We start from the raw sequence: 25932 nt of genomic DNA on the forward strand, positions 1-25932 counted from the left end.
CGTTCATTACCCTTAACTTTGTATCCAGCTAGAACATTGCCTCTCTGAAACTTAAGACTGGAAGGCCTGGTGGGTGGGGGGATCAAATTATGTGTCAAATCACAGGCATCATACTCAGGGTCTACCCATCCTAGCCCATTATAATTTTACTCATGGTGGGTAAGGTATTGGGAAGATGCCAACTCTTGGGCTAAATGAAGCCCTCCAGTTGTTAACTCATGGTCATTTAAAGTCCTCCCCATTGCTGTAATTTTACCCATGGTGAAAGATGTCAGCGCTAACTGCACTGCATGCTAGGACTCAGTTGGTGAACTAGTGACTTGATAAGGCGGAGCATGCCGCCTTTATAGGTCCTCTGTGCCTATCAGATACAAAACCCACTGTGGCTTTCCTATTCCCTCCCTCCCACTACCTTTTCCATCTTCGCCCTAAATCAGTAGGGCCTCTCATCCTAGTCCCAGCTAAGATCCTGATCTACCTTGAAGTGTAGCTCCAATGCAGCATGCATTCTCAGGACTGACAGCAGTCCCACCAGTGTCCACTAGTCTGAATATCAGTTGCTAGAACCAGAGAATTGCCATCAATTTCACAGCATCTCTCAGAGATTCACTTCTTCCTTCCTTGACAATGGTTGAGGGCCCACCCCAAGTCAATAAGTGGCTCTAGGATGTGCCAGCTATGCTAGAAAGGGCTCATTCATAATTTTGACCATTGAGAGCAGGAACCCCATCACCCCAATAAGGTCCAAACCTATGTTTCTCTGCTTTGTCATGACATTTCAAACCTCTAAATGTCATGATAAACTTTCTGACTCTTTGTATTATCTCTTAATTTAAATATTACCTTTTTGGCTCAATGACATAAAATGAATAGATTAATCAAGTTGTAGGCTAACAAGAGTGCTATACAATTTAATCACACCTTTTCCTACCTCATGCTCTATTGTTTTGATTGTATATGTTTTGTAATACTCTGATGAGAATGACGCCATTGACATATTTAGTTCTCCTACAAAAAATTATCCAAAGCCATTTCATTGCTATACATGAAATACATGTGTTGTCCATTATTCCTGCCTATTTGTAGGACCCATAATTATGAAAATTTCATCAGCCATTAAACTGATTACTCGCATACTTTGATCACCTGATTTATAGTTTTTGATCTGCCTCCTCCAATTCTATTGTTTTCTGCCACATCAGCAAACTTAACCAATTTATCTGAAGTTTCTGAATCAAAGTAATTTGGTGTAAATTTGAAACAATAAGAAAGCTTAGCTCTAGAACATTCCAATTGAAATCACACACATTTCCATATAACTCCATATAACAAAAACTCATTGACCCCCCGCTGTTTTTAAAATCCATTCTTGAACTTTAATCTGAACCTACTCAACTTGGAATTTAAACTAATAACTTTTTGGTTAGAACTTTATGAAACAACTTATATTTTGTTTTATTAGGAACATTGCTGTCATCTGCATAATGCTTTCCACAGGACTTTCTCTTCCCAATGCAAGTGGACTTTTCTTCACAATATTATAGCTGTAATTTCCAAATTTACTTCTGATAATTAATTCCATTATTTTACACCAGATTGAAGAAAGATGATGAATCTGTAGTTACCTGTATGTCATTAGGTTGCTAGGCACTAATTTACTTACACATCAATCTAGAGTCAAGTGTCTTCTTCATAATGTCTTGCCACTGGTGACCAGGATGTTTTGCAGGATAGCATCAATTTTTGTTCAGTACAATTCTTCCATAGCGGCCGAATCTTAAATATAATATGGGTTATGTGACCTTTTGAGCTACTTGAAAAGTTTTGCATCAGAAAAACAACATTGCTATGTCCCGAAGATCAATGATTTACTTGGTGAGATTCGATGAATCGTAATCACTGGGGGCTGTTAACACAGATTCTTAAAATTTAAGTGATTTTTAGAGGAAAAGGCACAAAAGCGCACATTTTAAATCTTTTTCAATACTACTTTTATCTAAATATCCTAATTTTTACTGCTGTATGCCAATGACCCCAGTAAATGGCTCACTGTAGCATTTAAAGTGATTTCCATATTTAAGAGTGGTAAGCGAAGTCATTTTGACTGAAACTGCCTAGATTTGAAATAAACCTATTTTCAGTTATTAATAATAATATTAATAAAGGTGCACCAAGTTATTACTCTTAGACACAGCAATGTTATTTTTAAACGCCATTTTTTTAAAAAGTCTTAACATGCTGCAGGGTTGAAATAGCTCATGGCAGAGCTTAAGTGGAAACTTGAGGAAAAACAACTTCTGAAATCAATTTTGAATACAATTTGCACTGATTATGCCCAAAGGGGAAACTCTTGGCCCTTCTCTCAAGGCTGTCTTCATGCTCTGAGCTAGATGAGATCTAATCCCTGGAGAGAACAACTGCAAAATACCTCAAAGGCTGGAAATCTGAACCTCATCCAGAAAGTGTTGGAAATACTCAGCGGTCCTGCAGTATCTGTGGAAAGAGAAATCGAGTTAATAGACCAAACCTTGTGTTTGATTGGCTAAGTACCATTGTGTCAATTTATTCAAAAGATTTTCACGATATTGCCTAGTAAGATTTCTGAAGTCACCTCTTCAACTATCTATCAAATCTTAATGATCTCCCTTTAGTTCAATTCTATGCCCACTTTACCATGCACCATTCCTAGCGCAACTCAGCACTCAGGAGATATCCACCAAAGGATGACATTCCTTTTTCCTGTGCCATATTCAAAAAGCCACTATTCACCCAGGCAAACACTGACAATCCAGCACTGCCTTTCACTGCCAATATAGCAGCACAGCACCCACAAATGTCATATAGCTGGCAGGGCTGACACATGCTTGCGCATGCAAGCCCATTCTCTCACCCCACCTCTTGTTTAACCACCAGACCACACAGTTTACTTCTCCTTGGCAACAAATAGCATTCCCCGTAATTGTTCTACTAGTTGCTTGGGCCTTTGGTGCCCTTCCACAGAAGTGACTTCTGGAGCTGAAGGTCAATACTGTGATTGCCATTGCCAACACCAATTGCTGTTTGTGGAAGATCAAAGTGGCTGCTGTTTCACATTGAGTTTTCTCGCAATCGGCATCCTTGTCCCCACCTACAATCATGCCTCTGCTTTTCTCTCCAGCCTTAACTGTCCCACTGCCTTTTGTCTCTGGTTTTTCTCTGCTGACCTTGCAGATTTCCCCCGTGGGCTATCCTCAATGATGGGCAGACTCCAAGGCTGTTTTTGCCCCAGAGCCTTGACTGACTTCAACGAGCAGCCCCTGGACATGACTAATCACTTCCCTGAGCATGTCTTTGCAGCATCCTGACTGAGGATTTCTCAAACGCTTATACTGGTCCTACAGGACATTCTCTGGACTGTAGTTAGTCATATGACCTGACTGTGACTGGCCAAGCACAGGAAAGTCCATGCCTAAGTCCCTGGACAGAGTGCAAACTGTGCCCATGACAGATGGCATTGGTACACCTTAGGGAGCGGTGCCCCCTTGTCTGGAATGAGGAGTTTCACCCTTGCAAATTTTGACACAGTCAATTGGTTAAATAAACATGCAGGACATTTGTCACACAGGTAGCTGGTACATACTGTAGGTGTTAGACTGGCATCTTGTTGCGGTGTATAGCAAGGTGTGCCACACTCCCCCTTGACACCCAAGGCCCCAGATAGATCTCCACTGATGAGCATGACAAGCTTGTTTGGCTGTCTACACATACAGTAAGTCAGTACAAAGGCACTGTTAATGGCCTGTAGGCTCTCGCTAAGGCAACAACATGCTAACAGGCACGGCAAGGCAAGTTGAGGCATGGATACTATAAGCATGTAGGTAGATTTTAAGTGAACAAGTACTCAGAGAATAACTGAGCTGCACCGAGATGCAGCCTGGTCCAATTCTTGAGCTGAGTGTCTGCCCTGATGCACAAAGTGCCTGCCTTTCAATGCTAGTTGCCAGTGTGTCTGAAAATGCAGTTTTGTATTTCCTCAGCATCCTACAAGCAGGTCAGAGTGGTATCATGAGGTTTTTGAGGGGCTGGAAAACCTCAGATGCTGATGTTTGTGGCCAATGAGTTGCACATTGCCGGTGCTCATGGACTGTGCTCTAAGATGCAGATTAGTGCTGGGCAACATGAAGGTTCCTTACAGCCAGAGGCATGCTGAACTCTCCATGTACCTGGAAGTTGAATATTAATAAGGTGAGTTGAGCTGTTTACCACACAGTGTGAAGCTGGAGAATCGCAGCAGGCCAGGCAGCATCAGAGGCGCAGGAAAGTTGACATTTCAGGTTTGGTCCCAAATTGCTTGTACCGGTCCTATAGGACTGACCGTTGCTCATTTTCTGGACTGTAGTTGGACGCATGACCTGCTGTGTTTCCTCCAGCTCCACACTGTGTTGTCTCTGACTCCAGCAAATGTAGTTCTTGTTACCTCTGAGTTGAGCTGTTAACAAGGCGCTTAACATGTATAGGTGGTTCCCAGGTTGGAAACAGGTTCCATTCTGAGTCTATTCACAAGTCATTTTGCACGCAAGTCAGTACACAATGCAGGACAACATAAAGTAAGTGCAGGAAATTACACCCCTGCATGGGATCACAATCATAAGTAAGAACATTCATTAATCAGACATTCATAAATCAGGTATCCTCCGTAGTACAAAAATAAGAGTCCGAAAGAATGTTAGCCAAAAATATAAAAGCTGATAGGAAATGTTTCTTTAGTTATTTAAAACCAAAGTCAGTGTTAGTCCTTTAGGATTAGTAATAGATGACAAAGAGATGGTAGACAAATTAAACAGATATTTTGCAATGGTCTTCACTGGAAAGGATGCAAGTAGCATTCTGGAAATGGCTGTAAGTCAGGAATTGAAAGGGAGGGACAAACTCAAGGAAATTCCAATTACAAAGAAGAAAGTGCAAAGTAAATTTTTGGAAATGCAAATTGGCATGTTTTGATGGATTTCATCCCAGGGTCTCAAAAGAAGCAGCTGGTAAAATAGTTGAAGCATTGACTTTAATTTTCTAAAACGCAAATTCAGGGAATATGCTTTAGATGAGAAAATAGCTAATGTAATCCCCTGATTCAAAAAGTGAGGGGGGGGGGGCGGCAGAAAACAGGAATCTACCGACTAGTGATAGTACGAACTGCAGATGCTAGAGAGTCCGAGATAACAAGGTGTCGAGCTGGATGAACACAGCAGGCAAAGCAGCAGCAGAGGAGGCAGGAAGACTGGCGTTTCAGGCCTAGACCCTTTTCTGAAGAAGGGTCTAGGCCCGAAACGTCATATTTCCAAATCTATCTCAATACCTGTCACAGGGAAAATGTTCAAAGTTGCTATTAACAATGGCGTAACGGGGCATTTGGTTAAGTTAAAGGAATCAGACAAAGTTGACATAGTTAAACTTCAATTTCCTTTGGCAAAACTAATTTATTCGAGTTCTTTGAAGGAGTAAATTGTGATTACAATAAAGGGGAACCACTGAATGTACTATATTAGGTTTGCAGAAGGCATCTGATAAGGTACCACATCAAGGATTATTACAAAAAATAAAAGCTCATAGTTTGGGGTAACATTGGCATTGATAGAAGGCTAGCTGGCTAACAAGAAGCAGAGAGTAGAAATATGTAGATCTTTTTCAAACTGGTGGGATGTCATGAGTGGTGTGCAACAGGAATAAATGCTGAGGCCTTACCTCTTTGCAACTTACATAAATGATTTTGATGAAGGGATCTGTAGGTATGGTAATTATATTTGCTGATGATACAAAGGAAGGTAGGCAAGTTAATTGTGAAGGGCACATAAAGAGCCTACAAAAAGATATTGATAGGTTAAATGAGTGGGCAAAGATCTAAAAAATGAAGCGCAATGTAAAAATAAGTGAAATTATCTATTTCAGCAGAAAGAACAAAAATAGGCATATTATCTAAATGGTGAGAAGTTGCACAAGCCAGGAGTACAGGAGGATCTAGCTGTCCTAATGTAAGGATCATAGAAGATTAACATGCAGGTACAGCAAGTACTTGGAAAAGTTTATAGAATGTTATAATTTATTGTGAAGAAAATTGAATATATAAATAAGGAGATTATGCTTCAGTTATACAAGACATTGGTGAGGCCCCATCTGCAATACTGCACACAATACGTGTCACTGTACTTACAGAAGGATATTAGTGCATTGGCAGCAGCTCTGACAAGGTTTAGGAGACAACTACTTGGAAAGACCACTCAGGTCAGGCCTGAGTTTACAGGAGTCAGAGGTGACTTCATTGAAATATATAAGATCCCGAATGGACTTGGCCAGATGGATGTTGAAAGCAAGTTTCCTTTTGTGGGCTGAAAATGCAATATGGACTATCACAGCATCATTATCAGGTCACTTAAATGTGTTCGCTTAACATGGAGGCGAGCACTTCCAGCGTCTAATGGAAATGACACTAAAAAATCCCATAATTACATTTTTAAAAATGCATCAAACAGCAAGGACTTGGTCTCCATTTTGCACCCCACAAATGAAGCATTGCTGAAAAGACATGTAGTATTTCACAAATATTCTTGCTTCTGGTGTTAATATCAGGTTCAGCCATGTAGCATAGTTAGATATATCATGTGTAATTTTGTTTTGTCTTTTAAAAAAATCCTTCCATGGGATTTCAAAATTACTGAGTGGGCCAGCATTCAATTCCCATCCTTAATTGCCCTTGAGCAAATGGTGGTAAGCCACGATGATGAAGTGGTGTAGATACACCCATAGTGCTAATGGGAAGGAAGTTACAGGAGTTTGGCCACAATGAAAGAGTGGTGGAGGGGAGTGTGTAGGTGATGCCACCTTGCATCTGTTGTTTTCATCTTTTTAGAAACTAAGAGATCACAGTTTTGGTGAGTTGTTCCAGAACATTTTGTATATGTTACACATTGTTGCCCCTACATTGTTGCCCCTATGTTGGGTCATGAGAGAAAAGAAAGGTTCAGGTTGTACTTTAATATTGTGCTTCATTAGGCCATCCTCAATTGCAGCAATATATTGATTTTCTTTTATATATTATACTAGATTTTTGTTCTCTCCAAGAGAAATTTTCAATAAGTGCCTAATTACAGAAAGCTCTGTCCTCCAAATTCAGGCCTGTTTGGAACAAGAGTAAGTCAGTGGTACTGGATTAGGAAGTAGAAAATTAAAATCACTGAATGTAAAGAAATAGTAAAGAACTGGCACTGAATGAGGGTACTGTGTGTTTTGTCTTCAGTCCTGAAACTCTGGGTTTAAACCCAGCACACAATGGCCTGGTAGAAGACTTCACTGCCTTTGATGACCTGCTTGATACAAATTTGAAACATATCCCATCTCAGTTCTGTGGAAAAGCAAGTTTATATTGCAAAACCATTTGCAATTCAGAAAGGTCACAAACCTGACCTGAGAAAGGAATGGAAAGGTCACCCTCATGCCATGGGAGATGTTTTCTTCAGAAGATGGGACTAAGCAGTATCACGGAGGAAACTGCATGATGTCATTGTTCCTATCACAGTACAAATACTTCAGCTACATGAGACAGCTTCTCCTTGCATGTAAATCATAGTCATCATTTTCTGTTGTGACCCATTTCTTCCCTGGTTCTAAAAATGTAAAGATTTTTATATCAATTGAATTTTTATTTTTCATGCAATGTGGAGGCTTTATGTCCATTCTTCGTAATATTTAACAATTAATTCTTATTATTTTGTCTTTTCAAACTTAATAATGTCCTGAATAACATGATTTTATCCTTCATCCAAATGATTCCAATGATATTAGTTTTCCTCATCAAAAACACAGTTCAGAGAGGATTTGATCGAGTAATATAAAATCATGGGGCTGTTTGGACGGCATAGATCGGGGAAATAGTGTCCTATTAGTTGAAAGGTTGAAAACTAAAGGACACTGATTTAATGTGTTTTTATTTACTTGTTCATCGGAGGCGAACATCACTGGCTGGGCCATCATTTATTGCCCATCTCTAACTGTCCTTGAGAGGGCATGTAGGTACACCCACAATTGTGTTCAGAAGGGAGCTGCAGGATTTCATTCCAGTGACAGTTTAGAAATGACAATATATTTCCAATTCAGGATAATGTGTGGCTTGAAGAGCAACTTACAGGTGAAGATGGAGCCATGCATCTGCTGCTTTTGACCTTCAAGTGGTAGAGGTCTTTGATCAGAAGGTGCTGTCAAAGATGCCCTTATGAGTTGCTGCATCTTGTAAATTGTGCATCATTGATGGAGGGAGTGAATGTCGAAGGTGGCGGACAGAGTGCCAAATAAGTGGAGGGCTTTTTTCCTGGATTATGTAAAACCTCTTATGTAATAGAGCTGCACCCATCCTGGTAAATCACACACCTTCAAAAAAAATCTTCTCATCATTGTTCTGAAAAGGTGATTTCATAACATGTCGCTTATCTTTCAGCTCTGATCAATTACAGGTATATTCTTTCCACATCCGCATTGGCCAAACCCTCCAGGATATTATACACTTTAATCTGGTCACCTCTCACTCTACTAAACTGCAGTGGAAACACACTAGCCTGTAAACTCTGTCTTCATGAAGTAGTCCACTTTTACCAGGTATTAATCTAGCAAACTTCCTCAGAACGACTTCGGAACTATTTACATCCTTCACTAAATTAAGATACCAAACAGCACACAGTGTTCAAAATGTGGTCTCACTAACTCCCTGTACATTTATGTCCAACTCCTCTTGTAATATTAGTCATGTTGATGATGTGCTGAACCTGCTTACTAACTTTTTATGTCTCACACACCAGAACACCTAAATTCCTCTGTACCTTGTGACTCTGCAGATGTTTTGCATTAGGTAATACACATTTATTTTATTCTTCCTGTTGAGTGAGCAAATCTACACTTTGTCACACTATACAACATCTGCTAGACTGTTACCCACTCACAAAATCTACCTATATCTGTCTGCAAATTCCTCATGTCTTCTTCCCTACCTAACTTGAGTATTCTGTGACTTTAGCTAACATGTCTTTGCTCTCCTTATCCAAATCATTGATGTAAAATGTTAGGGCCTCAGCACACATCCCTGTGGAGCTCCACTTGTCACATACTGCCAATAAGACAAAGACCCATGCATATTCTCTGTTTTTACTGGTACGTCAATTTTCTATCCATATTATGACATTACTCTTCATAAGCTTTTACTTTCTGCAATAATCTCTGATATAGCACCTTATCAAAATTTTCTTTCTGAAAATCAAAGAATTGTGTGTGCAGGCTTCCCTTTATCTACGTACATATTACTCCTTCGAAGAAATCAAGTGAATTGGTTAAATATGATTTCCACTTATCAAAAAAAAACAAGCTATCTCTTCCCAAATCCCTTGCAATTTTCTAAGTGATCAGCTATAATCTCTAAAATGATTGATTCTAACTTCTTTCCCACAGTAGACATCAGGATAATTGGCCAAGGGTTTCTGATATTCTGTTTTCTTCCATCTTGAATAGAAGAAATATATACATGCTACTTTCCAGTCCAACGAATTTCAGTAAACACATAAGTTAGTGAAGGGATGATTGTGGGAATGGGTAGGTAGGTAACTGGGTGATGTGAATAGATAATAGGTGTATGAATGGATAAAATGGAGAGGTAAATGATATAGATGGGTGAGTGAGGTCGTAGTGGGTTAGTGTGTAGTCTGGTGATCATTAGGATAGTTGAGTGCTTGGTGGAGCTATTCAGCTGCTCAGAGGGTTGTTGTGTGACTGTGGTGGGTGGCCAGTGGTTGATAGGGGCTGTCAGTTGTGATGCTCAGTTGAGTTGTGTCAGCTAACCACTGAATTGGAGCGAGTATTAAACTTTGTTTCCATGTGCAACAAGGTCTAATATTAGTTACGCCACACCTGGAGTACTGTGTGTAGTCCGTTCACCACACTATAATAAGGATGTGATTGCCCTCGGCAGTGAGCAGGAGCAATTCAGCAGGATGTTGTCTGTGCTGGAGTGATCCACCAATGACTAGTGTTTAGATAGGCTGGGGTTTCTTTCCTTAGAGCATAGAAGATTGAGAGGGAATCTGATTGACATGTACAAAATTTTGAGGGCAGATAGGGAGAAACATTTCCTGTAGCAGAGGAGTCAATAACCAGGAGACACAGTTTTAAGGTAAGGAACAGGAAGTTTACAGGCACTTGAGGAACAATCTATTCACCTAGCAGGTTGTGGATGGCTGGAACTCACTGCCTAAATGACATTTCTGGGGTAAATACACAGGGAAGCCCCACAATCTATTTCAAGTCTCTGACCTAATCTAAGGGTCAGAGACATTTGAAAGGCTGCTATGCAGCAGAAATCAATCCATAAAATGTTTAGTTTCTTGGGCCTTTTCCACAAATGCACAGCACAGATGCATATTTCCCAATGTACATCCCACCTCTGAGATCTTTAAGACTGGAAGAATTAAGCAAATGTTCTCAAGTTCCTGATGTGTGTCTTGAACCCTCTGACATAAACAGGGAATGCTACTACCGAACATAAGCATTGCATCATGCGCAGTTTTCTTTTAAACTTAGACATTCCAGTCAGGAAATCTTGGGTGTAGTGTGAATTTTAACAGTAACAGTGAATGATTTAGTTCAGGGATTGACCTCATGACGAGTGTCAGCTTAGTAAAATTCTGGTATATCTTTTCCACTTAATTGGCATTTTGTCAATTGTTGATCCAAGAGCCTGATAGCCTTCTATCCTTTGCCCTCCCCAGATACATTCACCATTCTTCAGATCTTATCAATACCCCTGTGCTCCATCTCCCTGATGAATTCGATGAGATAGATAACTGACGTGCCCATGTGGGGTGGCAGGACGCTATCTTGGTCACACAACACAAACCTTACTTGCATTGCAGCAAATTATTTTGAAACATCCTTTGACTTGCACATGATATAGACTCCTTGCCACTGGATACTACAAATGCCAGTGGTCCATAACTAATTGTGTCTGTAACCAAGTTGTTCCAATAAAGTTAGAATACAAACATCTACGAAGTGGTGTGGAAAATCATCCACATATGTCCTGTCCAGAAAAAGTAAAACAAATCAACTTGACCAATTACTACCCAACAGATTATTTGATATTATCAGCAATATGATGAAAGAGCTCGGTAATAAGTGCTATGAAGCAGCATTTGCTCAGCAATAAGCTGCTTAATGGCACTCAGTTTGCAGCTGCTATCAGACTTACAGCTTCGGTCAAGACATAGTGAGGTGGGAATGACTACGTTTGACAATTAGGCAACCAACAATTGCATAACTGGAGTCGATGAGAATCAGGGGAATACTCTCCATTGGGTGGATTCATATCTGATACAAAGGAAGATGATTTGGTTGCTGGAGGCTATTCACTTTAGTCTGGAGACATCACTGCAGGAGTTTTTCAAAGCAATGCCAGAAACTCAAACATCTCAGCTGCTTCACGACAGGCTTCCTTTCCACCATATGGTCAGAAACGTAGATTGTGGCTCATTGATGATTGTACATTGTCCAACACCATTTGTGACACATCAGATACCGAACCAAAATTTGTTCATGTGCAGCAAGATCTAATATTAGTTGTGCCACAGCTGGAGTACTGTGTGTAGTCTGTTCACCACACTATGATAAGGATGTGATTGCCCTAGAGAGTGAGCAGGAGCAATTCAGCAGGATGTTGTCTGTGCTGGAGTGATTCACCAATGACTAGTGTTTAGATAGGCTGGGGTTCCTTTCCTTACAGCATAGCAGATTGAGAGGGAATCTGATTGACATGTACAAAATTCTGAGGGCAGATAGGGAGAAACATTTCCTGTAGCAGAGGGTCAATAACCAGGAGACATAGTTTTAAAGAACAGGAAGTTCACAGGGACTTGAGGAACAATCTATTCACCCAGAGGGTTGTGGATGGCTGGAACTCACTGCCTAAAAGACGAGTAGAGACATGAGCCCTCACAATATTCAGGAACGTGAAATATCATTGCATTCAAGGTTATGGTCCAAGTTCTAGAAAATGGGATTAGAATAAATGGATTTTTAATGGCCGGCATGGGCATAATGAACCCAAGGCCTCTTTCTGTGCTTTTCTGACTCTATAATCTATCCAACATCAAAGCCTGAGCAGATCAGTGTCAAATAACACGTGCACTACACATGTGCCAGGTAAAACGATTGCAGCCAAGATGATTTAATCATCCCCTTGTCATTCAATGAATGGCATTACAATCATAGAATACCCTACTAACAGCATCCTGGGAGTTACATTGAAAAGAAATTCAACACATTGAGGCACATAAACACTGTGGCTGCAACAGCAGGTCAGACGGTACAAGTTCTGGGATGAGTAACTTACCTTCTGGCTCCTGAAAGCACATCCACTACTTATAAGGCACAAGTCAGAAGTACGATGGGCTACTCTTAGACTTTCTGGATAAGCACAACTACAGCAATATTTATGGCTCTCATAAAAGCATAGAAGATAGGAGCAGGCGTAGGCCATTCAGCCAGGCAGGACTGTTCTGCTGTTTTGTATCATGCTAATCTATCCACCTATTTTTCTGCTTTCCCATATCAAGATATGTCATTAGTACCTAGATATGTTTCTTGATCATGCTCAATGATTGCACTTCTACAGCCTTTTGAGGTACAGAATTCCAAAGGTTGACCACCTTCTGAGGTCAGAAATTCCTCCTCAGCTCAATGATGAATGTTATAGAATTTTGATCCAGTGACAGTGAGGGCATAATGATATATTTCCAATTCAGAATGATATGTGGCTTGGATGTCACTTCACTGGGATAGTGTGTTGGAATTTAAGCCTCATGATTCCCAGAGTCATCACAAAAGGTAAAATAAATTACTAAACTATGCAAAATTGCCTATTTACTTGCCAGCACAATGGAGGATAATAGGAACTACTATTTATTACAAATAAATGGATTCTAACCATATCAGCTGCTGACATATAACTTTACTACTTCCAGTACAAATACTTCCCTACAAACATATACAGACCATGGCAAAGAGACAGGGTGGAGGATAAAGAGTAGAAAGCAGTCAAATGTCCCCACATCACAGGGTTTACTGTGATGATTCTTTTGTTTGCCAGGACTTACTGTTCTTCAATCTTTCTTCTCCAAGCACTTTTCATCTCTTTACAGAAGGCATACATGATTGGTACATTAACTGCAAAGTCTTAGTTGCTAATTAAAGCCACAGTATATAATAACTGGCGAAGGAAAATAAACTAGCTTTTCTCAGGTTTTAGGTATTAACCTGGAGAGAAAGACACACTACCTCCCCTCCCGGAAGTTCACAGGCTTCTGTCATTCTGTTATTCCACTGCCAGGATCCCTCAATCAGGCACCGAGTGCCTTTTAGGGGCCCTCTCTCCTTTTCTTCAGACTCAAAGTGGGCCCACGTGCAAACACAGAAGCATATACTTGTCATGTTCCACAAATGACAGACTAAATGCATGCATTTGTTAGGTATGGAAGGCTAAACCTCTAATGTGTGCAAAGCTAGTTTAGTTTGCAGTTGGCATTAAACTGAAACGTATAGTTTAAATTCTACAGGTACTGCCTTGAGTACAATTTTTTTCAAAGCTTGCAATGAAAGGATTGACGAATAAAGAACAAGCTGAAACTGGATCCACAATAGTTGACTGAGATAAGCACTTTGAATTGGGAACATAACTAAGTAACATTACCAGCAACTTCTGTTTTTTGTTCCCGAGTTTCTCTGGCAATTTGTTTTTGTTTCATATTCCAGCATCACAATTCCTTGTTTCATTTTAGTTGCAAAGGCTGTGTACGAATTGGCACACATTGGTACTAATGACATTGAGAGGACTAGGAAGGAGTATTTCTAAAAGATTTTGAACATTGCAGAGCTAAATTGCAAAGTAGAACCACCAGGGCAATAATTTCAGGATTACCGTTTGAGCCATGGGCAAAGCAAACTGGCATGGATTGGTCTTTCAAGGAGTTAAATGCACAGATCAGAGATTGAGATATGGATTTCAGTTCATTGGGTACTGACTCCAGTAGTGGGGTAGAAGGCAAATGTTCTGGTGGTATTACCTTGAATTGTGTTTGGACATTTTCCTGGTGAATTTAATAAATAGTGCTGAATTCATGATGGGGACAGGGTACTGGAATATGGAAACAAAGGCTTAGAAAGCAAAATGATATGGCAGCAATGCAGGATAGCTATTTAGGTAATAATACTCAGTGTGGGAGGAAGGAATAGTGTGCACAAATGTTAAAAGAAGCAGCAAATAGAGGAACAAAACGGCAAAAAAGTAAAGCATTCAGAAACAAATAAATGAATTAACACCACATGTGAAGGTTAATAGTTACGATCCTACAGCCATTCCAGAGATATATTTACAAGGAGCTCAAAGCAGAAGCAATATAGTCATGAGTATTTGATTTTAGAAAGGACAGGGATGAAGGGAGGACTGGTGGGGTAATCTAGTTAGCACAGTATGGAATAGGTGCAATAGCAAGTGATCTCAGATCAGGAGATGTAGGCTTCTTAGAGGTGGAGATAAGACTAGAATAGAATAGTGTAGTATAGAATAGAAAAGAAATTTATTTTCACATGTACTTTTACATGAAAAATACAGTGAAATGTTTTATAAGTCATCCCAACACAGTACCTACATCAATAACAGAAGTCATACATAATAATAAAAATTAGGTAAAATTAAGACGAGGTTCATCACAGATCAGTCAACAGCTCCTGGGTTCTGGGAAAGCCAATTAAGCACTGATGGAATATCCCGAAGATGCGGCCAGGACAAGACCACCACGCTGGGCCACCGGGAATACTGGGCCAGCAGCCTCTGCTGAAGAAGACCGCCATGATGAGCTGAGACTACCACTCCTGAATAAGGTTGCCTGCAAAGCCCACTGGAACTCCTGGAGGCCAAACACAAAGAAGACCTCTATACCGAGATGAGACCTCCACACTAGGACACCACCATGTCAGGCCAAGACCACCTACTTCTCCTCCTTTGGGTGCCCAGGCCTGGCTGCAAACCCTGGACCCTCAGCCTAGCCTGTGAGTCCCGGCCAGGGGAATCGCCCAGAGCCTCTGTTCTGTTCCGAGGAAGAGTCACCGGACCCGAAACATTAACTCTGTTTTTTCCTTCACAAATGCTCCACAGAACCGCTGGGCTTTTCCAGCAAATTTGTTTTTGTTCCTGCTCCTCACTCGCTGGGAAACCCCAAGCTGGGGTGTATCTGTATCTGGCTCATCCTGACATTGCTGTCACTGCGACCAGAAGCCTCCTCCTTCACCTGCCACTCTCCAGGCTTAAAGAAAAGAGAATGAAGAAGAAAGGTAAAAAAAAGCAAAATTAAAAGAAGAATAAGATGAGAAAGAAAGCCGATGGGAGCAGACAAACCCTGGGCTCAGCCACCATACTCTCCTGCCATCCTTACTTACTTAAGAAGGAACTTAGATAAGAAGTAAGAAGGGAAAGAAGGCACTTGTGGAAGTAGTCTACAGATCCCCTTAATAGCAGCTGTTAGATATATGTAAGAAGAGAGAATAAATCAGGAGATAATGAGTACTTGGGCAGCACACTAATCATGGGCGACTTTTATCTTCATATAATTGGGAAAATCAAATTGGCAGAGGCAGCCATGAAGAAAAGTTCATTAAGTATTTTCAGAACAGTCCCTAGAACATTTGGTTTGTCATTCATATTCATACCAACACCGTAGGTTAAATTTCCAAATGACTGAGGTCACCTTGAGATCCAACCTTCTCAATCTCATCCCTCACCTTAGGAGTTGTTACCCTCAGGTTAAACTCAGCACCATCTCTCTAATGACAGAGCAGGCCTATGGTCCTCCTGGGCTATGATAACTCTGATTAACACTACTACAACCCAGAGTATTATATTATAGAACAAACTTTGAAACAAAATTGGGTTATTTTGGAACTGGTCATGGGCAACAAGGCAGATTTAATTGATAATCTCAGGGTAAAAGATCCCCAGGGAAACAGTGACAAAAACATGATCGCATTTACATTAAGTTTTCAAGTGAGAAACCTGGGTCAGGAACAATTATGCCAGAATCAAATAAAGGTAAATATAAAAGAGTAAGGGCTGGGTTTGCTGAAGTGGACTGGGAATGGAGTTAAACAGAAAATACAGATTTTGAACAATAGCAGACATTTACGAAAACAGTTCATGACTCACAACTGCAATGTTTCTCAGACAGGATGAAGGATTCCCAGAAAGACATAAACCTGCTATGTTTAATCAAGGCAGTTAAAGATATTATCAAATTGAAAGAGAAAACATACACTGTGGTGAAAACTAATGGTAAACCAGACGACTGAGAAAGTTTTGAAAGTCAACAAAAGATGACCAAAAGAAAATAAAGAGGAAGAAAATAGACCGAGGGTAAACTAGCAATGATTATCAAAATGGGCAACAACATCTTATTTAAATATATAAAAGGATGACAGGAACCAAAGTGAACATAGATCTCTTAGAGGTTGAGGCTTGGGAAATCAGAAAGGAAGAAACAGGAAATACCAGAGAAGTTGAATAAATATTTTGCCTCACTCTTCATAGTAGAGGATATTAAAAGCATTCCAAAAATACTTATTCATGGGGCAAAAGACGGGAGGAAATAAATACAATATCTACCAGTTCAGAAAATTCAAAGGAAAGTAATGTGACTAAAGACCAAAAGGCCCAATGGATCTGGAGCGATGCATCTTATGATAATAAAGGAAGTAGCTACAGAGCTAATGTACGTATTGGTAGTAGTCTTCCAAGAATTCTTAGATTTTGGAAAAGTACCAGAGATGTGTAAACTGCCAACACCTTTATTCTTAAAGGATGGGAGATTAAAAAGGAATAGTGACAATAAAACTGTTAGCTTGACATCTGTCGTTGGGAAAATGTTTGAGTTTATCATAAAGGATGTAATTGTAGAGCATTTAGAAAAGTGTAATATAATCAAACAAAGTCAGCATGTCTTCATGAAGCAGAAATAACGTCTGACAAATGTATTAGAATTATTTGAGGATATAAAGGAGAACCAGTTGATTCACATATTAGGCCTTCCTTCAGGTATTGAATAAAGTACCACACATAAGGCAACTTAATAAGATAAGAGATCATGGTGTTGGGGATAGCGGATTGGCTAACTAGTAGAAGATGAAGAGTTGGAATAAAGATGACATTATTCAGGATGGAAACCGTTAAGGAGTGGACTGCCATTTGCATCAGTTCTGGAGCCATAATTATTTGAAATACATAATAATAATGTGGATGAGGGAAGTTTATTTTTATATCCACAAGTATGTAGATGACAAAAGAAAATCAGTGGAAAGGCAAGTACTGAGGATGGCATAGGGTCTATAGAGGGATACAGACAGGTTAAGTGAGTGGGCCAAGCTTAGCCGGTGTACTATAAGGAGGTTATGCACTTTGATATAATGGAGATAATTTTGTACTTAAAAGGAGAAAGACTGCAGAAAAGCACAGAGGGATGTGGGGTCCTAATGCATAAATCACAAAAAGTTAGGGTACAGGTTCATAGGAATAATAGAAAGGCAAAAGGAATGGTACTTTATTTCAATGGGCTTGGAGTATAAAGTGTGGAGGTCTTGCGAAAATTAAACAAGGCACTAGTAATGCCATACCTGGAATACTGTGAACAGGTTTGGTCCTCTTATCGGGTTAAAAATATATTGGCAAGGAGGCAGTCCAGAGATGGCTCAATAGGTATTTCCCAGATATGGAGTGATCCTCTTATGAGGCCTACCCATTGATGTTTAGAATTGGAAGTAACCTGATTGAAACCTATGAAATTCTTAGGGACTTAACAGGGTAAATGTGGACAAGTTGTTTCCCTTTCTTAAAAAGTCCAAGGCCGGGGGGAATAATCTCAAAGGATAGGGATGAGGAGAAATTTCTTCTTTCAGACACTAATACATCTGTAAAAATCTTTAATGCTAAGAGCTGTCGAAGTAGGTCTTTAAGGATGTGCAAGGCTATGATCAATTTTTAATCTGTAAGGAAATCAGGGTTGTGGGGAAAAGGCAGGACAGTGAAGTTGAGAATCGTCAGAATAGTCAAGATTTCATTGAATGGCAGAGCACAAATGATAAGTTGAAAGGCCTACTCTACCTATTACATCTAATGAAGTTATGGTGTATGTATCAGCGCCCACCTGCCATTAGATTAATACCAGCCCAACTGAGACGGGCCCCTTAAGTATGCATTAATCACCCATCTACGGGCCTCAATTAGTTTTAAGGCTTTGTCACTGTCCAAAGGCACTCCTTTCAGGGAATTATTCAGATAAGGCAGTAATGCAGTAGGTTTTACCCCACCAATCTCCCAACTGATTAAATGCCTCCGTGATCAAACATTTCAAAGGAGAGGGCTTAAGATTCTGCACAATTTCCCAGTTTGATATCAAGTGACAGCTTTGGCTCAGTTGGAAGCAACTTCACTTTTGAGTCAAAATCTCATATATTCAAGCTCCAATGTGGGATTTGTACATGCATCCTAAGCTAGCATTTAGGTGTCCTGCATTATCTGTGATGTTTATTTTGCCTCAAGCAGGATATTTGTACCTAATGCTTGTTATTCCTCAAAAAACGATGTACACATGGGTACGAAGATATTGAAAGATCCAACAAATGATTATAACAGCTCACATATGGATGCAATATTACCTTCCAGGCACTTCCATGGCTGAGCTAATATTAAACTTTTCAGTTAGAAAGGTTAGTACACTTCCGTCAGCGCATTCTGCTTCAATTCCTAAGTTGAGATGGAGTCTGAGGCCTTTATATACTCAGCTGATATACTATAATAGTAATGATCTGACAAACATGTCTCTTAAAGGTATACTGACATACTAACGGTGAAACACAACAGGTACCATCTCTTGGGTAAGATGTTAAATGGGGTACTAATCTGCTGTTTCTTTATTCATTCTTGGAATGTGATCATTGCTGGCTAGGCCAGCGTTTATTGCCTATCCCTAATTGCCCAAAGGAAGTTAAGTGTCTGTCACATTACTGTGGTTCTGAAGTAACATCTAAGTTAGACCAGATAAGCACAGCAGTTTCCTTCCTTAAAGGAAATTAGTGAATCAGATATGTATTTCTGACAATTGACATTGGTTTTGTAGATAGATATCATTAGACTCTCAATTCCAGATTTTTTATAGAATTTGAATTCCTCTCCCTGACATGACAGAAGTCAAACTTGATCCCCCCAGAATATTACCTGGGTCTCTGGATTAATAATCTATTGATGATACCACTAGGCAATCACCTTCCCATCTTAAAAGACTGTAAAAGATTCTATAACCTTTTCAAAAGAAGGGTAGGTAACTCTCCTCTGGTGTCATCACCAACATTCCCCCCTTAATGACCACCATCAAAACCATGATGCTCTGGTCAAGAATCATGGTTCCACAGACCTTGATTTTTCCTCCATTTTATTGAACTGGTGAAAATTCAGGAACCTAGGTTATACAGAATGTTTGTGAGGACTCTTTTGGAGTACTGTGTACAATTATTAAATTGGAGAGGATTCAGAAAAGATTTACAAGGATGTTATCGGGATGGGAGAGTTTGAGTTATAAGGAGAGGCTGGATACGCTGATATGTTTTTCACTGGAGCGTAGGAGGTTGGGGGTGACCTTATAAAGGTTTCAAAATTCATGAGGGATGTAGAAAAGGTGAACAGCAAAAGGTCTTTTTGCTAGGGTACTGGGGTGCAAAACTAAAGTGACAGGAGAAAGATTTAAAAGCGACCTGATGGACAACGTTTTCTCACACACAGAGTGTTGTTCGTATGTGGGATAAACTGCCAAAGAGAGTGGTAGATTCAGGTACAGGTACAACATTTAAAAGACATTTAAATAGGTACATGAATAGGAACGATTTAGATGGACATGAACCAAAGCAGGACTCGTTTAGTTTGGGAATCTTGGCTGGCATGGACTGATTTGACCGAAGAGTCTGTTTCCATACTGCATGACTCTGTGACTCTACGACTTGGCTAACAAATGCTCTTATAACTATTGTTTTTTTACTAAGAACTCCTAACTAAGGACCCAGCTCCAATGTATCAGTTTAAATAGTTCTGCTGAACTGCAAAAGATCACAACTGCCTGCTCAGGAAAGGTAAGATTTGTCTGCACAAAAATTATCTGGCCCATTGACAAGCTGCTTTTGCTGGTCCTTCTAAATTGGCCTGTTGCCCAGCATCATCTCAAAGTTACAAGATTCCTCCTCCTCCAAAACCAGTGAGCTGAGGTGAAGCACCCATCTGGAACCTACACATTTTTAATTGAAGTCAAAAATGCCAAATCCTACAATTGCTTCAAGTTTCCTAATTGTAGCACTGGCACTGCTGACAACTCACCCAATTTTTGCAAAGTTTGGGTGCATGATAGCAATCCCTCACTACATGGCATCATTCTGTATATTCTAAAGGAATTCTACATGCTTTACAAATATATATGTGCTAATTGTACTCTACGCTGTACACAAATGTTTGTTTTAGGTATACAGCATAAAAATGTATGCACTTTAAATATTACCAAGGAGCATTCTAATGCATGTAACAAACTGTACTCGGCATACTAATGTGTGTTTTGACTGAACCCAGGGCAACAATTAAAAACCTGAGTTAAAGGGTATCTACAAAGAATGCAAATCTGCTTGTTATAGGAAGAATACAGCAGGCAAACATTTTCTAAATGAATTCCACAGTGTAAAAATGTATGTACTAGATAGAGGTATAAGCAGCTATGTTGAAGTGGAATACATGAATGTTGCAGACAGCAATATTTTAAACTAAAAATAAATGTAAAAGTTAATGTAATGTAAATGTAAAATGTAAAATCTTTTATACAGTTTGTAAGTATTGATATCTTATGATATAAAAAAAAGCCAGCTTGCCCTCCTCTAGCATGATTTGTAGCTTAGAAATGCATTTCAGAAACAATTACTTTAAAATACAATAATCGTTCTCACATAAGGGCTATTGGGGCAGCCAATGTTATGGATAGTAAATGCCCAAAAGAGTATATGAAGGAAAATATCAGCTAAAAAGGCATCTTAATCCCTTTCAAATTATGCCAGAGGATCTGAAATTCAATGTTTCATCAGAAGTTGATGCAGGCAAATGGATGTTATTGATCATGTGACTGATAGAAAAGCACATCACATCTGTTTTTGAGATCATTGGCTCTCCTTTAAAACTCAACAAATTTATAATCTTTACATATTAGGTCTGCATGACATAGCACATTTGCATCTGTTTCACTATAAGTATTTGTTTTATAATCTGAATTATCTTGGCTGCCATGTCTTTCTTACCTACTCGCACCCTGTATTAAACTTGGAGAGTGACCTTGTGCAGTTGATTTGAGATTCAAAAACATTCTTCCATAATTTACTGTATTATGAGAATAAGCTTTCTGCTTTCCAAGCCTGTGGTGAACTTGAAGCCATTTTCAACATGTGAAATTGCTCACTGCAGTCAGAGAAGAAACAAAGAGAACGTGGATACCTTCATCCTTTTGGCTGGAGTAATCATCAACACTAAGGTTGCCAGCCTGGACTCAAAGGTAGGACGCATGCAGTTTTGTGTGTGTGTGTGTGTGTGTGTGTGTGTGTGTGTGTGTGTGTGTGTGTGTGTGTGTGTGTGTGAGAGAGAGAGATTGTTGGAAATGCTGGCAATACTGAGCAGGTCTCATGCCACCAGTGGGAAGTGACAGAGTTAACAGAATGAGCAGATCATTGACCTGAAACAGGACCCTGAATTTTAGGTCAGAGGGATATAATAACTGGGGCACTAACAGCTGACAATGAGGTCATCTCAGCAATGTTATCACAGGTGGTCTTCCAATTGGCTGCCTATAGACCCATGATCCAATTGGGAATATCAAATATATTGTCTATTCTACCAACCAAACAGCCACCTCTTTTCTGTCAATCATTACACCCACCTGCTTGAATCAACTTCTGACGCTGTTACACATTACATGTTACACGTCAGATTCCTAAAGCATTATTTGAAGATGAATGAGATTTTTACCGAGCCAATGTGTTCCTTTAGTTAATATTACAAAAATAAATAATTGTTGGCTAGCAGCTTCCTAGAGCAAAAATAATTAAACAAGAAGTAAATACATTAGCAAACTGGATCTCCATTTTGAAGTATTTAAGGTTAATGACACCAGTATTTGTCATTTGCAAGTTTTACTGGTTTTTCCTTCTGCATTGAAAACCTCAACAGTGCTCTGGAAAAGACATTCATTGCTAATATGTGTGGGAAATCTTGCAAGCAGGAAAGCAAAATTAGAATTTCAGGGGCTATGTAAGACACCATATGAGAAACTCCGCCATGGAGGTCATTGGGCTACCAACGGTACCCACAACCCTCATCTCGAGCTGGTAGCCAAGCAATTCCCCACCTACCCCATAAAGGGATGACACCTCTATTTCACCAGCAGCCACCCTTAACATGAGAAAAATGCCAACAACACCATAAAATAACCTCAAGTAAGGCCTTTAATTGTGGTCATCATCTGGCAACCTCCTTGGAATAAGAAACTAGACAGAAAAATGTCCCGACATCATAACTACCCGACTCTATGTGATCTCCCCATCTCGCAGTTCATTTCCAATGGGTCATCAACTCTGCTTTTGCTTTTCTCTCCACAGAATCTGCATGAGCTGCTAATGATTCAATTTTTTTTTGTTTTTGTTGGAGTACACGATCCAATCTTCAATGCAGCACCAAGGGAGTGTTGCACTGTTGGAAGTGCAACATTTCAGATAACATTGAATGTTTGGCATGTTTGCCAAATAATTCCAAGACTATACTCAAAGAAGAGGACAATTCTTCCCAGCAGCCTCGTTAATATTAACATCACTGTACTGAGATCATTGTTTGTGGGGCCTTTCAACAACAACTACGCTTCAAAAATACCAATGGGTTTCAACACACCGGAATGTGTGAGGTGATAAAAATGCTACTTATATACAAGTTATTAAAGTGAAATAATATATTAGATAAGAGAGTAAAGTTTTTTTTACTCAGCTAAATTTATTCTTCCCGATCGTCCAAATTCATCAACAACTCCTTTTCCCAAGGGAGGAAATTATATTTATCTGGTTGGGTGTTATTCTTACAGAAAACATCTAGTGGCGAACTCGTCAATTTGCTGCAAGTTTTATTCAATTCAGTCTAAAAAATGTGACCCTTTCTGACGATATCTCTCTTACAGCAGATAATCACGTTTCATTGGGCTTGAGTCCCTGCACGATTCTTTTTGATTACAAATCCGCATTTCGACATGTCTCCGCTCCCATTCGCCAGTGGTATGTTTGCAAAGATTTCGCTCAGTGGCCCGGCATTGAGTGAGGGAGCTGGATGTGGAAACAATACGGGGGTGGGGGCTCAGTGATGTTTGGTGTTTTAGATTTTTGCCAAGGCAATGTCACCTCAGCTTCCCATGTCCACGTTTGTTTCCACATGGCCTTGTTGCCGATCAGCTGCTGAGCAAAAGCAGAGGCCAATGAAGCAGGGCCGGGACAAAAGTTAATAGCTCAGTGCAACGTGAATCATCTGTGTACGCGCCACTCGCCCTCAACGTGAATGGGGTGCAGTGTGGAGAGGTTCATAATGTCTTCACATTATTAAAAAAGAAAGCTTGTCAGCTACCACTACATGGCAAGTCAGGCTACTGCGAACTTACTGCATTGAATTCCCCCTTCTGCCTCAGAGAGACGTGTCTGAGAATTGTGTGGAGGACATAAATGAAACTCCCCTTAAATCTGTAACCTCTTCCAGTCCTTTTGTTTTCCCATTCACAGAATCAAAAAGTCAGGCAAGCGGTATTAAATATTACACAACATTTGCAAACTGGAAACAGACCAATCCGACCATCAACAGGTCTCTGGCTGTGCCTGACCTCTACAGAAATTAAAATGAGAGAATGTCAGGGGTTATAGTGACAAACAGGGACAAATTACGAGCATAGACAGACATGTAAGTGGCGCCTCTCGTATCGAACCAAAGATGGGAGCGGGACGGCGTCTGTGGCCAACAAGGAGTTAACCCGTGCACCATTTTACAGCCAGCGGTGGCAGATAGTTCATTGAATCACATCAGCGGCGATTCCGAGCCCAAGTGGACGAACCAGGAAGAATTCACAATGCTGCAGTTAGCCCTATTCCGGTTTCACGTTTGAAGAGGACTTGCCCCGGCGCTCCGCTCAATTGCTGACAGCGGTGCCGTTAAGATGTGAAATCGCCACTTGATGAAATTGACAGGAACTACAATATTACGGGGCACCAGCAGCAGGGAGAAAACAACAATGGGCTGACTAACGGGACCAGGGGTTGTTGGCAATCAATGGGATTTTAAAGGTGTGGAACAAACTATTCGGGAAAGTTGGCGAAGGCGGTTTCGGGGAATGTGCAGGAGTCAAGTGCGTTCGTATCTTTTGAGAAGCATTGTCCCCTGGCTAACCCTGCCAGCACCGAGTTTCCTACCTTGTCTGCTGTGTGATGGAGACTGTCCAAAACAAGAGCAACATCCAGGTGCCAAAGGAGGTGACATGTTAACCAAGCTCAGACTTGCTTTGTCCATCCACAGAACCCGTCTGATCCGCACACGTCACTTTGCTGAACCCTTTACTGTACTCAACACACACAAGAAACAAGCTCGTCCCCGCCTCCTTGCTCCTCTCTGCGCGTCCTCGCCGTCACCATGGAGATATCTAAAGAGACAGCATCCGGAACGAAAAAAACGAGGCACTTGAGCGTGGAAATGGCCCTCCTGTTTCTCTCTCACTGCCCACCTATGCAGTAGCCCCGGCCCTGGGTGGGCTGCTGTCTCTCTCGTTCCCCGCCCCTGGTCTGCCACGTTCCCCCGGGGTGAATGGAAACTGCATTCGACCAATCCCTTTCTCATTGCCAGCGCCGAGAAACCAGGAGACGATCTGTTGCTAGGAAGCGCTACGCCAAACCCGGGGAGCCGTGGCAACCTGGCTCCATTCCAATCATGTTAAGCCATTCATTTTTTTAAAAATTTGCTTATTTGCTGGGAGCAAGCTTTTCCTTACGAAAAGTGGTCCAGCCAACGCTCTGCTAATGGCTACATTCAATACTGTGTGTGTGTTTCTTTTTCTCTTTCGGCCCACGAACCATCTAAATGATGGGGTAATTGTGTACACCATTGCAAATGTTCCAGGTCCTGCAGTTGAAAATACTCTCTTCAAATAAAGTCAGATTAGTAGGAAATTCAGCTTGATTAACTTAACTGCCTATGTTTAAAATTATTGATCAATAGAAGACTTGGTTTTCATTACGGTTTTGTTGGAAATGTTGCACTGCTCGAGTATAGTCCTTCAGGTAACCTCTAAAACCTGGACCTGTTTGGGTTGTTCAGGTGGCTATTATAGATGCCGAGATACTACTAAAAGAATAGGTAGCTCCTAGCCGTTCTGACCAACATTCATCTGTCAACCTGCACGGTCAGAAGCAGCTTAACTCATTTTACGTGCGGCATTTTCTCAGGAGACATATACACTTTGAACTGCTTTTACCTGCTTAACGGTGACCTTGGCTCAAGCAGTAGGTCAGAAGTGGAGATATCTGCTGATGATTGCACCATGTTCATAGATTCCTAGAATTTTACAGTATAGACGGAGGCTATTCAATACATTGTGTTTGTAAAAGCTCCCAAAAGACGTTCCCCTTGAGACCCACTCTCCAGCTTCTCTTTTTGTAGCCCTCATAATTCTCATTTTCAAATATGTATCCAACTCTCTTTTGAAACCTCCCGTGCAATCCACCTCCACCATTCCCGTAGGC

At 40.4% G+C, this 25932-nt stretch overlaps 1 protein-coding gene across 5 annotated transcripts in view; it reads right to left on the minus strand.

Moving 5' to 3' along the window:
* Positions 1–25137, minus strand: part of LOC125459161 (leucine-rich repeat-containing protein 10B) — a 114613-nt gene extending 89476 nt beyond the window's left edge. For 3 of the 5 annotated variants that reach the window (XR_009446835.1, XR_009446836.1, XM_048545182.2), the window contains exons 1-2: positions 24610–25136; positions 1664–1776 (exon numbers count right to left, since the gene is read on the minus strand). The gene's annotated coding sequence lies outside the window, so the exon portion shown is untranslated. Of the gene's footprint in view, positions 1–1663; positions 1777–24609 lie in introns of all 5 variants that reach the window. The other 2 variants (XM_048545184.2, XM_048545183.2) reach the window with 2 other exon arrangements.
* Positions 25138–25932: the final 795 nt, after the last annotated feature.

The sequence above is a fragment of the Stegostoma tigrinum genome, chromosome 17, assembly GCF_030684315.1.
Source record: "Stegostoma tigrinum isolate sSteTig4 chromosome 17, sSteTig4.hap1, whole genome shotgun sequence".
Classification (NCBI taxonomy): domain Eukaryota; kingdom Metazoa; phylum Chordata; class Chondrichthyes; order Orectolobiformes; family Stegostomatidae; genus Stegostoma; species Stegostoma tigrinum.